Genomic DNA, 13,514 nt, shown 5'->3' on the forward strand with positions numbered 1-13,514 from the left:
CCTCCTAGAATTAATTATCATTTAACTCTCAGATTACAGGACTCAAAAGCACATACAGCACCCATGGATCACAAGATAATCACTAACATGACAAAATGCAATGAGATAAATTGAAGATTTGCAGACTTATCTTTTGGCAAAATCATTAAAGTTAAAAAGTTATATTAAGAGGGAAGCCTAAAGCAAAGGTATTTGGCCCATCTCACTGGGCTAGAGATCCCTAACTTGTAAAATCAGACAAATTACACCATTTGTCTACTTCAACTGCTTCTCATAAGAGAACAGTCCCTCAGCAGGGCCAATGGAATTGGACACAGGCACTCCTCTAACACTTTTTTCAGCTGATTTAATAAGGTAATAGGCACCAGTGCCTATTATCTGAGTGGCACAGATAGACTGCAGTCTGCCAGCGCCACCAGACAAGCCCTACCCCATAACCCAAACTGGAAATTCCTTGCAACACTCAGACCTTAAAAACAAGGCAGGGATCAGACCACTGCAAGAGATTACATGGCATAAAGGGTACGTGAGGCATCACCATGCAGGGGAAAAAAAAGCCAATTGTTCCACTACACAGATCTCACACCTTACAAGGCTCTAACCTAAGATTTAATTTATTAAGATGCTTAATTTGAAATCATCATGTTTTTTCACTTCTATCAGAAACCAGTGTCCATTACAGTAAGATACAGTTATTTAAAAAATCATTCCTGCTTTCATTTTGCTATCCTCAAAATTTTTAAGCAAGTGACAGGTTACTACGTCATTTGAGGTTATAGCTGGGGAAGAAAGCATTAAGTTCCCCGTTAGGTTTATAGTTTTATCATTTCTCACTATACTCATCACATGCCTACACTCTTTTCAGAAGAAAAGGGCTTGCATAAAAGGGCAGAAAAGAGTAAGTTTGATAAGCATATTTTTTCCACACCGTCAATTATAGCATTTCAGAGCATTTGTTCTAGTAAAATATGGCTATCAAATAATAATAATTTTTATGGAAGAAATCTCTGTTCATTCACCAAGCATACGTTAAAAGTACACCTGAGTAATTTACAATTTCAAAAAGATCTTACTTCTTAAAGAGATCCTTGAATATCAAATTTTAAAAAAGCAACAGATCTGTAAGGCAGCCTCCACACTGACTTAGCAAAAAGGGCTGACAGCCCAAATGAAGACATCTTAAGACCAGAAAGAACTGCTGCCTTTTTGAGTGGTCAAATTCATTCAGAGATCATGCATTAAGGGCTCCCATTTTCTAGCATGGAACTGGCCTCATAAAGGCTCTCCCCAATAAAGCCAGCCAACCAACCAGTTCTCCTAAGGAAAAGGAATACAGGTTATTCAAAGAGTAAAAAATGGTACTAGAAGATGTAATTATATCATACAGCATAATCTTCTTACTCTTGTAATATTAGCACAAGACTAGCTTGGCCCATTAGCAGAGAACAAATTGTTCTTAATATTTTGCCTGTTCTTAGAACATAAAAAGCAATTTTCCAGTAATTTGTAGCAGAAATGGCCCAGAGAATGGTTCTCAAAACCATTTGACTGATCCTCAGCCTCCAAAAGTGCCTAAGGGCTCTCATGTCTGACGACACAAGCCAGCTGTCGCATCACAAGAAACCATAAATCAGAAATCTCAAAGTTAATAGCACAGAATAATGCTCAGGCCCAAGTAATTCTCTGCAAGTGCCTCTCAGCACCGACTTGCAGCTGACGAGATGCTGTATATTGCACACTGCATTATAAAACAAACCCTACTAAAGGTAACCTGCTAAACCCAAATGAAGCACACTTCAACTGCAGGGCTATGAAAAGAATCTTTAAAGGAAGGGATGTGGTTCCTGGCTTTGCCATGGATTTCCTATGAAATCATTAAGAAACATTATTATGTCAATTATGTACTGAACTAGGATAATAATCTGCCTCAGATGATGACTGAGCTGCTTTTGGTTTGCATTAATGAGGTATTCTGTTGAAGTTCAGGAAATAAGCCCATTTTTCTAATACAGGCAGCAGCCCTCATCAAAAATCCTTCACGTCAGTCAGAAATCAAGGAAATTCTCTGCAGTGTCTTTTTTGAGAATGCATATTCTTAATCATAGTTACCGAGAAATCTCATCTGTAATATTAAATTAATATTAAAAAAGGAAAGACTGTATTTGAAGAGTCAATTACAGAATTAAACATCCATATTTCTGTCTTTTGGCCATGAAGAGAAAACAGAATTCACTATAAAAATAGATTCAGTGGTAAAATAGTTTCCTTCAAGATAGGAGTTTTACTGCATGGTCTCCTCAATATCTAGTTACCAAGTCTGGACTGACCACCAACAACCTAATCCGAAACCACACAAACAATGCAAATCTTTTTGTTAAAGACTTGATCCAAAAACTTTTCATGGTTAGGCTCTGCATAGCTACTCTGGATCCTCCTTTCAGAATAGCTGAATTTGAGTGTATTTACTACCCTAGCAAATGGGATTGCTTATATTACAAAATCCTCAAGTTTCTAGAATACTTAAATGCTATACTGCTTTTCCTCACTTAAACACTGTACAAGTAGAGTTTTTTAAGTGGGTTCCCCTTCTCCTTCCCTAAATTTCAGCTTCATGTCCTCAAAGATTGAAGCTATGCCTGCTTAACTTCCATCCATGGGAACAGTCCCTTTATTGACAAAACAGGATCAAGACAAAAATATTTGTATAGCCACTTTTAAATCTATGAGTTGATGTTAGTGCTTAGATAACTTAGTGAGTGGCTTTACACTTGAATAATTGGCTACATAGAGATGCACTGAAGTTGGAAAGTAAAACCACAGATCACACATTCCCATGCTTTAGAAATGAAATGTTGGTGACATTGCCACTGACAGGTGAGAGGGGTTAACTCCATACTGAAATATTTTAATTTCACAGGTCAACTCAGAATAACTTATACTTTATGTGAGGTTGGTTTCTGTTTGTGGGCTTTTTTCTATACACTCAGTACAACTAGAATTAAAGGATTAAAACCCATTTAAGTAAGCTGCACTTCTAAGACAAAAGACTTGTAAAGACAATTTGTTATTCCTATCTGAAATTCAGTGGTGTTGGGTTCACAGAGAGAAAAGCTGTTCTATGTCAGATTTCAATGTAACAATCATGTGCTAACGTTCATTTCCCATGCAGCCTAGGTAGGTACATTTACTGCTTAATTCACCTCTTGGGAGGAAGATGAAATGCAGAAGCCCATCACAAAAGCAGTACAGAAACTCACAGCCCTTGTAGCCTAAACGAGAGAGAGATGGAATACAACTGACCTCCCAGTTTCCTCCTACCTCTCCCCCTCTCAGTATATTGAGAAGAAATACCAGGCGTTAGGGCCACATATTTAAGCTACAGATTCTGATTTTGGAGTAATGAAAAGACACTGGCACAGGTAAATCCCTAGCCTTGCCAAAGAAAGGTCAGCCTTGACCCATATGCTAGAAAGAACACCTGCTTACTGACCAGAAATGTGCTACTTGTATAGACACCTGTACAAAACAAATAAATACTGCTGGCAGTTCTGCCCCCCTCGCTAGAGAGCACTCTGAACAATTGCAGCTTCTTTGCAGTAAAGTCCTGTTTGGTACCACTCATCTCACTTCTCTGTTGCTTTTTCAGTGAAAAGTGTGTTTTCTTCTGCACCCCACCACCACCAAGTGCTGGCCATGCAAAATGAAATACATTGCAGGCAACTGCCATTTTGTGACAGCAGAATTTTGGCCAGTTTGATACTTCTCTCCCCTACCCCTCTAACCAAGCATTCTGTGGCTTTTCTGCTATAACTGATCATTCAGAAACCCATGGTAAAGCGTTCTAAAACTTTCTGCAGAAAAGAGCCTCTTCAGTAGATGGACAGCAGGCAATTACTTGATTCAGACCGTGAGGACTTTAACTCCTAGGCTAGGTGCATTGTTATGTAAATAGAGAATACATTCAGATAGCACTTACATTACAGAATGCTGCAATGTCTGCAAAAAGATTAAAGCATAGTGTTAAAAATGGTATGTAGGCTCCCAGCTAATTGAATTTGCATAGAAGCACATGAGGGATCTCAGAAATCCTAAGATAGCTTTTTTTGGTTATATTTTGCTGCTTTAAGCTAGGATGCCAACAGCAGGTTTGATATAAAGACACCAAGCACACGACAGTACCAAAGCACTCTGCAAAAATGACATGTAACTAACACAGCAGCTTAACTGATAACCTCCATCACCGGCAGAAAAAATTTTGCTAAGTACAAAACAGAGAACTGCTACCAAAATATAATGTAAGCTCTCTAAATTGAGAAGGTGCAGCTCATAGCAAGGCAGCCAAGGTTCCCAAGAAAAGATGTGGATCTCCCCACGTCCAAACTTTAGCCCAGTTTTGGAAGACAACGGTGCTTGACAATGGTGCTCGGCTCGGTTTAGGTGCATGTCGTCATGGTGACGCAGCAGGCTTAAAAAATCCACTCTGAAGGCTCAGCAACGCGGTGAAGCATCACTACAAAACCTCTGTGATTGACTGAATCAGCCAGCACTTGAGAACTGACTTCCAGTACTGACTGCAGCAGAAATCTCTGCTCACAGGTAAAAACCAGCATTTTCTACACAGTTTTAGCAACTCTGCCAGCCTGGGAGGCAAACACAGGTACTATCACCAAGTTTAAGCAGCTGGGGCAACTCAGCAGTTGCTCAACACTGCTCTGCATTAGAGGCACAAAGGTATACTCCAAGAGCAGTGAAAAGTGTTTGAAGCTTCTGCAGAAATGACAGACTGCTACAAGTCTAACGACACCTCCTCAGTGCAAGGGTCTTCATTTGACTCAGACAAAAGATCAATCAGAATTATCAAAGTTAATTATTTGCAAACACCAGTATTTTTCTCACTGGCAAATTAAAAAGCCCACAGACTGACCTTATTCACAACTTTTCTAGGGGTAAACGCAAATTTTGGGAACATCAGTAGAACGACAAATAAACATGTCACATCTTTGTGCCTTTTTCTTTTGTAAATAGCTGATACTGAAACAGTAGTTTTTTTAACAGCCAAGACTACTAGCATGAAACTTACCTCCATTTGCTTAGTGCCAGAAAAATATTCCTGCTGAATTCAAGTCTGCCAGCTAATTTTAAAGGTCCACAGTACTTCCCTTTTAATACCCATCTTGTACACATACAAAACAAGCATGTGCTATGTTATTTTTGAGTATCAATCTGAAATTTAATTCCCCCCCTAAAGAAGTGAGGTCTGAATTACATTTAGTCACATCTTATGTGGGAGAATTTAAAGTTTTACCCTTTATCAATAAATCATACAGTCTCTTTCCTGCTCAGGCTTACAAGCACTGATACTGTATCAATAGCAAACACCATGGAATATTCTGAGGTGCTTGCCCATCCTGCTCAAGTACTTCTGTGCAGAATTTCAGTCAAGGTAAATTTACTTGATAACATTTCCCTGAGGAATGGCAACTGGTGGACAACAATCATGGGTAAGTCAGACACAGGTACCAGGGCAGCCATTCCTTTTTTGGGGGGTGGAGTAGGGATGGGGACCCTGCTCTGTATTTAGCTTGCACCCTCAGCACTTCTTCAGGTAACTTGGACCAATGCATTTGGGACTATTTTAAGAGTGCATTTTTACAAAGAAAACTTTAAATAGCTACTAGGGTTTTCCAGGGCACCCATGTGTACTTTTAGACATTTATCCCAGTCTATTTACATCCAGTCCCTTTGAACTTTACATTCTTTATTATAAATGAACCGTACTTTGTCCTAGTCACTTTTTATACAACTATCAGCCATCATCACATGGAGTAAGAATATCTAGCCAATCCTGCAATTAGGCAGAATTTAGAATTCCCAAAGCCACAGTCAGTCAGGACTAGAATGACTAAATTCCTCCAGTGAAATGAAACCTGCTAGACTAAGGCTCTCAGTGTAGGACCTGCTACTCTGATCTGGTATGAAGGAAATGTTTCTTTATGTATGAACCTGTCAGCACTGTCAGGTTGTGAAGGGAGACTTCCAAAGCAGTGCTTGTTACTAAAACTATCAATTACTGCAATGCCACGGAAAATCTGAAGAGAGGGTCAATTGCCATAGCTGGTGGAAGGAGAACTGCAAGCTAAGCTTCCAAAAAGCATGTGTTACAAAAGCAATTTTTTTGTTAACTTATTCACTGTCACTCATCTTCAACTTGTATTAATTGCATATTGGAAGTGCATAATAACACCTTTAAGTAGATGCAAGCCTACATATACTAAATTACCATCATTCCAGCCCCTGCTGCATTAACATCAATGGCAAGACTTCTTGTACCTGAAGGTCCTGCATGCTATAATGCAATCTTCTAAGTATCTGTGATACAATATGCAGGAGTAACCTATAAAGACTAACTAAACCATGTTTCAGGGAAAGTTTAAAATAAATTAATTCAGAACTGTTTCTGCAATATACTGCCCATCACAGGCTGCTAAATGTGCTTGCACACTTTACAAATGCAATACCATTACTACCTCACCAGCAGCCATTCAACTGCATACGCATAATTCAGAGATGGCAAGAGTACCAGATTTCTTCTGCAATAATAACAACGTTGAAAAGTTTGTCACGGGATTAGTTTGAGATTTATTTTTTAAATCAAACCAGGAGTTATATTTCATTACTAAGGAATCTCCCTCCCCCCCACTCCCTTGCTCCCCCATCTGACATGGTCAGTGGAATTATGGCACTGAAAGAACACGTCTGAGCTGTGCAATGACAGCTCCTGGCTAAGGCCTCCTGGGACCTCCTCGTCACCTGAAGGATGAACTGCAAGCACACATTGAAAGATATGGCCCCCAGCAATACCTGACAGCTCACAATTCTCACACTGAATGTACTCCCATACAAACACACAAAAACAGTACTGTGATGGGTAGGGAGGAATGGAGAAAAGGCAGGCCAAAACTGGGTTAAAGACAACAAAAATAAAGAGGAAATCTAGCTCTATCTTCCCACTCCTTTCATACAGCACCAAGTCATGATTGTGCACTCAGACTGAAGCTGAAGATAACGAAATCCTTTTCATTGTTATTCTAAATATACTCCACACACATTATTTTTCTAAGTACCTTTAAACCTTTAGGTAGCCTGAGTACATTATCTGTAGACAATTTGCACTGATATGTTCACATGCTCCTATTTCTAAACTATGATTTAAAAAGAACATTATTTATGCCGTGTGACCTTATTACCTGAACATTTATATACACAAATGACCATGTATGCCCATACATAGTCTGGGAGATTCCTAAGGAATCCACAGGCATAGAACCTATAGTAAGTCTTCATTCAACCACAAAAATTAAAATAATCAAACCCCTAAATTAAGAGAATGTTTTAAACACAGTTTGATGTATAGATGCAGTTCCACTGAACACAATGAAGTTAGCTCACATGCTAAGGTCAACACATCTGTTGTATCTGCAGGACAGCACATGTACAACTACACACCTGCCATCCCATTTTTGCAAATCTAAATTTCAAACTGAGAGCTCATTTTTATTTTGTTTCAACAGTAAAAACTGTGTTTGAAAACATGTACTTCCAGGGTGAATGACAGCTGAAGGAATGACTGTTGCAGTCTGGACAGAGAAAATACTGTAAATTGAATAATTAGGCATTATTTTCGTCCAAGTGCAAGACCTGAAATGTATTTTAAGCAATGTATTCATTCTCACAAAACCCATACAGAAGTACCAGATGGTTTATAGCAAGAATGTATAGTCATTTCTTGTTCCAGTTTTAAACACTGACTATTTCTTATTCTCTATTTCAAGCACTAATGCAAACCATGAGGACCTTGTCCTCATTAGAAAGTCTAAGTTTCATCCAGATATATTACAGGAATCAAAGGAGGTAAGACTCTTGATCCTCCATCACATTACAAAACTTTTCAAATTAGTTGATTTAGAGGAATAGTTTGTATCAAGGATAAAAACTATATAGCTTAAATATATGTATAAGTTGTTTTGCTGAAACTCAGAGACAGGGTGAAAGCATGAATAAAATTACCACATATCCTCAGTATACTAACAATTACCTCTTCTCCTTTTGAGTAAATCAAAGATGTTAAAGCTCTGAAAGCCTTGAGCCCAGCAATCTACAAGACCACTGGTTACAGCACCTACTAACAGATCAGCAGTGTGTGCAAACTAAGATTAATGCACAGCCCCTGCCACAGGGGCTTGTACAATCTGCTTTTAAGGGAACAGAGACAGACCAGCTGTTCACACGTCAGGTTAACAGTGAGCTCTAGCAAGCAGTCTTGTCTCAAGATGCAATAGGACCCCACTCTAGAGAAGTATTACTGAAAACTGTGCACAAACTAAATTTAAAAAGAACATCTTTCCACTTATCTGCCTATCCTTAAAATTTAACATTTATGATGTTCCAATGAACTCTGAAATGCTCCCATGCTTTTGTATTATGAATAGTTGTCATTACCAACCCAGCTAAACCCCAATATGGATCAGATGCAAATTATTATAAGATTTCCTCATGTGTAGTTAACTACATGTACATAATGTGCACAAAGTGAATGCTGCCTATGCAATGGTACAGTTATGAACCAATGCATATTCCTTCTTCTCATTTTTGAATTGTTTTACGTAAGAAACAAAAAAAAATGTCACAGGGTATTAGGTACACCACACGTCATTGCAGAAGCCCAAAACTGTCACTAGATATGGAGCACCCATCACACTGAAGCCACTGGTGAGAAAAATCAAGAGAAAAATCAGGTGGAAATGAAGACCACTGGTACTAATGGGACACAGGAATGCCATGGGAAGGGCTTGCTTCCACAGACCTTCCACCTAAGAGAAGCCACTGGATTTCATCCCAGCCATGAGTCAAAGCCTTCCCACAGTCTGTAAAGGCAGGCTGCAGCAAATAGTCATGTATTATTTTATGTAGTAGCACTAGTAGAGAAGGTTTAAGAGAAAGTGTTCTCTCAGCCATCACGCTTCTCAAAATCTGAATAAAGAACATCAGAAAACTCAACCAGCTGGCAGCTGGATAAGATGTAGAAAAGAATCAGAAATTACAATTACAGTTTCCCTCTCCCAAGCAGATGGAGAACCAATCCACAGCAAATACAGGGTACAGAAGAAACCTCTCTTTCCTTCTGTTTCTTTCAGGTTCAGACATAAGAAGCCCAAGTTTGTGCCTGACCTGACACAGATTCCCCCCTCAAAATATCAATGAAGAATCAACAAATGATTTCTACAAAAGAAAGCACACAGTAAGTTTTCACTGTCCTCGTTACATGTGAAAGTGAGACTTCAGGAGTGTTGTGAACAAGAGTACAATAGCTAACATTTCTAACAGGGATATATTTCCGTCATCCCACATGGAAAGAATACAACAGAACAGGAAGTAGTTTGTGTTTATTCATGTGAAAACAGCAACACACTATAGAAGAGGGTTCAGAGTAATCTCTTCATTAGGCATCGCTTCCACTTCAAAAATTTCCTAAAATTTCCCCATAGTATTTTTAATGATCAAATACAGAAAATAGAATTATGAAGAAACCCACTAGTGTTGTACCGCACATCTTCTGAAACTACAAATGTCAATATGTGGGCAACTTCCTGATATTACACAGCTTGTAGGACCACGGGAACTATGCAAGATGTACACACCCGTATTGACATACTGAGCAGAAGAGACAGGAAAGAAGTTGCATTCACTTTCTAGTGCAAGTCTACAGTAATCACACAGACAGAACAACATTTATTAACAGGAATGGAACAAAGTCCACACACGAATAAGAGAAGATCATAAATAATACAGTTGTAAAAAAGACTGAAAATCTCAGACTGAGGTAGGCAAGACTGTGCAATATGGGTATTTGTACAGAGCACCTGTACAGCAGTTTCTCAAAAGCAGAAGCTTACCATGAGAAATGTGGCTGGCTAGTGGGGTGGGCATGGATTATCATGGGGATGCCTTCCATTAAGAAATTAACTAAGATCAGCTGGTGATACACACAATATTTTCAGTTGAAAATACCACTAAACAGAATCTCAGCCAAGAAGTCTATTCTACTTTGACTTCTGATCACTCCAACTTCATCCTGACAGGAGTCAGTTCCCATTTTTCCCCAAGCAGAATAATTTTGGTGGTATGTATAACATTTTCTTTTCTGAATTCATAACCAGACTAAAGAAAAAGGGGAAGAAAATGCTTTGAAGAAACACAGACATTTTAAACAAAAACAATCATTTTTCTAAATGGCTTTATTTACATTTTTCATATACAAGTACGTTAAATGATACATTCTGACTAGTATCCACACCAGTGTGAATTACATGGATTAAAGATACTGATGTATTGCATATGATGAAATGCAAAACAATCAACCCTAAGCTGTGGTTCCACCCCCTGAATCCTCATACAGCATCTGGTTTGTTACCAAGACATCTAAAATTCAAAGTGTCCATATGAAATAGAAGTTACCTAAACAAATGTAGCTAGTTGCATTTCTTTAGGACAAGCAATAACACAGAAGTCTTACTTGCAAAATTGGCAAGACAAAAAATACATATTAACAGCCAAACCTTTTACATGCATGTTACCAGATTTGTATTTATTGTTTCTAGACTTGGGCTATTTGTCACAACTGTCTTCTGGTTATGATTTTTATGTCTTTAGTTATGGCAACCTTTTAATCCCTACTAACAATGGTTCAAAGTGACCAGGATATAATGCTGTATACTCAATAGAAAAGATAAAAGGTGTGGTGTGAACTGACCTGAAGCATTCAGGACAATTAAAGAACAAAGTTTCCATTCAGAGTAACTGGAACTAAAAATTCCTTAAATCATTAAAAAAATGTTGCAAATACCTGAATACAGTTTAATAAATGTGCCTAAGAGGATTTTCAACCTGGTGATTTCTCAAAGGAAACTAGCAGAGAAAAAAATGACAACTTCAAATGCTTGCTTCAGAATTACTGAAGTATTTATGACACTGGTAAAGTAAATGTTCTTTCATGTGCATGAAAAGCATTATCAGGTCTTTCTGTATCTAAAAGATGGTTCAAACAGTCAAAATGACAAAGGAAATAGTAACAGACAGCTGGGCCTATGGGATCACAGGGTATTAAATTGGATTTATTTTCACATTTCTGTAGCACCTTTTAGCCAGGTGCCAAAAGCACTTTAATCACTAAAGCAGCCTCACAACAACCCTGTGAGGTAGGTAGGTATCTGTTTAATAATGGCAAACAGGTTAAATAACTTACCCAAGAAGACACAGCATATCAGCAGAGCAGGCTAGAGTCCAGATCGTGTGATCTATGAATTTAACATTATGGAACATGTGGGGCTGAGACTTACATACTCCTTTATACAACTGTGGAAGAGGCACTGCCATGTGAATTAAGTTTTCTGAGAGGCGATTTTTACAAGAAAGGTATCAAGAGAAAAATGTACTTTAAGTAACTAGAGAAAACAAGAGTCTGGGAAGAGTAGCACTACTGTTCCACTTCCTAAATTTTAAGAGATGCAGAATAGCAAGTTAACTATTTTACTTGCTTAAATACTTATCAAACCCAAAACTCTACTTAGATGTTCAAATAGTATGACTCAAAAAAAGTTGTGAACTGGGAGTTGTTTCATCCACTTATATTATTTCTAAGTCCTGTAATTCTTCTTTGAAGGTCACAAGAAATAAGAATAATGCAAGAATCCAAGCTTTTTCATCAATTTCAATTTTAATAGTGTAATTACCATTAGCAAACTGTCAAAGCATGCTCTTCCTAATTAATCCCCATGTTCTACAACTACCTAACCAATCACAATACAGAGAGCAGAGTATATAAATCAGTGCTTGGCACACGAAATGCTAATGTGAAGAATCTGGTTACTTCACGGTCTGTGTATCAGTTGCAGTGAGTTGGAGGATACACTAAGTGCTGAGCACTGCTCTCTGCTGTATTCCACTAGGGAACACAGTCACACAAAAAGGAAAGCAGTCAGTGAGCTGAACAAACACAGCCATAAAACCAAGAGGTAATCACAGCGGTAAGGCCCGCACTCAGAAGTTACACGTTACAAAAGGAACTGGCACACGCAGTTTTTGTTCAGATTGCTTATAAACACCTTCTACTGAAGACTGGAAGTGACTAAAGAGAACACATTTGTTAAGTCAGACAAAAGGGAATTTAAAGACTTCTAACAACTTCATCCAGAGTACAGCTGTTAAGTGGCTAATTTCTTTTTCATAAGGCCATTTTCATAACCCTCACCCAGTCTCCTCTTCCAATATTACACCACAACTAGGTAATGTTATTCAGCTCTGATTTATGTCTTTCAGAGTGCAAAATTCTCTAGTGAAAGACAACCTGCCAGGAAAGAACCCCCAATTCCCTCCCCCTTTCTGTCTTTCTGGGATGCAAAGAGGAAACATTTTCGTGTTAAAGAGTAAAATGCTTGTTTTGACATCAGAGGAAATGCAGGTAACAGATGACTGAAGATTTCAATAATGAGGCAGCAAAAGTAAATTGAAAGCAATGCTGGAGATCTACCACAGGTTTATTTTACTAAGTCATGACTAAAAAGTTCTATACTTCTGAACAATTAAAGAAAAGCTTTCTAGCAGGAGGAGACTACTAAAATTGCCATGGAAAAAAGCTTTTGGAAAATACTTTGCTTATACTCCTTATACATCTTAAGGCTGCAATAAAAGAAGCCCGAACAGAATTCCTCTACTCAGGTAGTCTTCAAAAATTAACTGAAGTCTTAATTTAACCACAGTGTCAAAAGAATATTTGATAAAGCATTTTGATTTGAACTCACCCAGATGGACTGTACATATGACATACAACTGAAAACAACACTGACAATGGTGCCCAATTGTGTGAGCATATGTTTTTTTAGAGAGGAATTTAGAAATAGGAAGTTATTTCAACTTATAGCTATACATGCTCACATATGCTTAAAAAAAAGCAGAGAAAAGTACATTGCTTTGTTGTTGAATTGGCCACTGTATCAGTTGTAATATGTCACTGCAATCAGGACAGGAAAGTTGAAAATTAAGCCATAAGCCATAAATTAAGCCATTTAAAAAATTTGGTTATTAAGTTGAAAGATAAATTTCTGAAAATTAACCTCTTACATTTCTTTCAAATATAACCCTCTTCAGGTGCAACCTCTACCAGAAATCTACAGTTCCTGTTTTTCCATTGTTTTGAATAACAGACTGTATATATATAATGTATATAAATATTCAATTTCTCTAATACTTGAAGTGTATTAATAAGCAGACACACAAGAACTAGTGACAGTTATGCCAATTCTTTCCCTCTCAGATTTACCTTGTGTTACCTGGTTACTGTAACTGCTTGAGGTGCTGATCAGCCCTCCTTGAAACAACAGGTAAACATTCTACCCTAGACTGTTACAAGCTTTGCCACTGTTAACATTTTTAGGTACTCTTAGATTATAAATTAGGGG

General features: G+C 38.0%; 1 protein-coding gene across 1 annotated transcript in view; it reads right to left on the reverse strand.

Annotated features, from left to right (window-relative positions):
- CSTF3 (cleavage stimulation factor subunit 3) overlaps positions 1 to 13,514 on the reverse strand; it is a 48,340-nt gene that overhangs the window by 23,883 nt on the left and 10,943 nt on the right. The gene's annotated exons all lie outside the window — the stretch shown is intronic.

This window comes from Aphelocoma coerulescens, chromosome 5, assembly GCF_041296385.1.
Source record: "Aphelocoma coerulescens isolate FSJ_1873_10779 chromosome 5, UR_Acoe_1.0, whole genome shotgun sequence".
Lineage (NCBI taxonomy): Eukaryota > Metazoa > Chordata > Aves > Passeriformes > Corvidae > Aphelocoma > Aphelocoma coerulescens.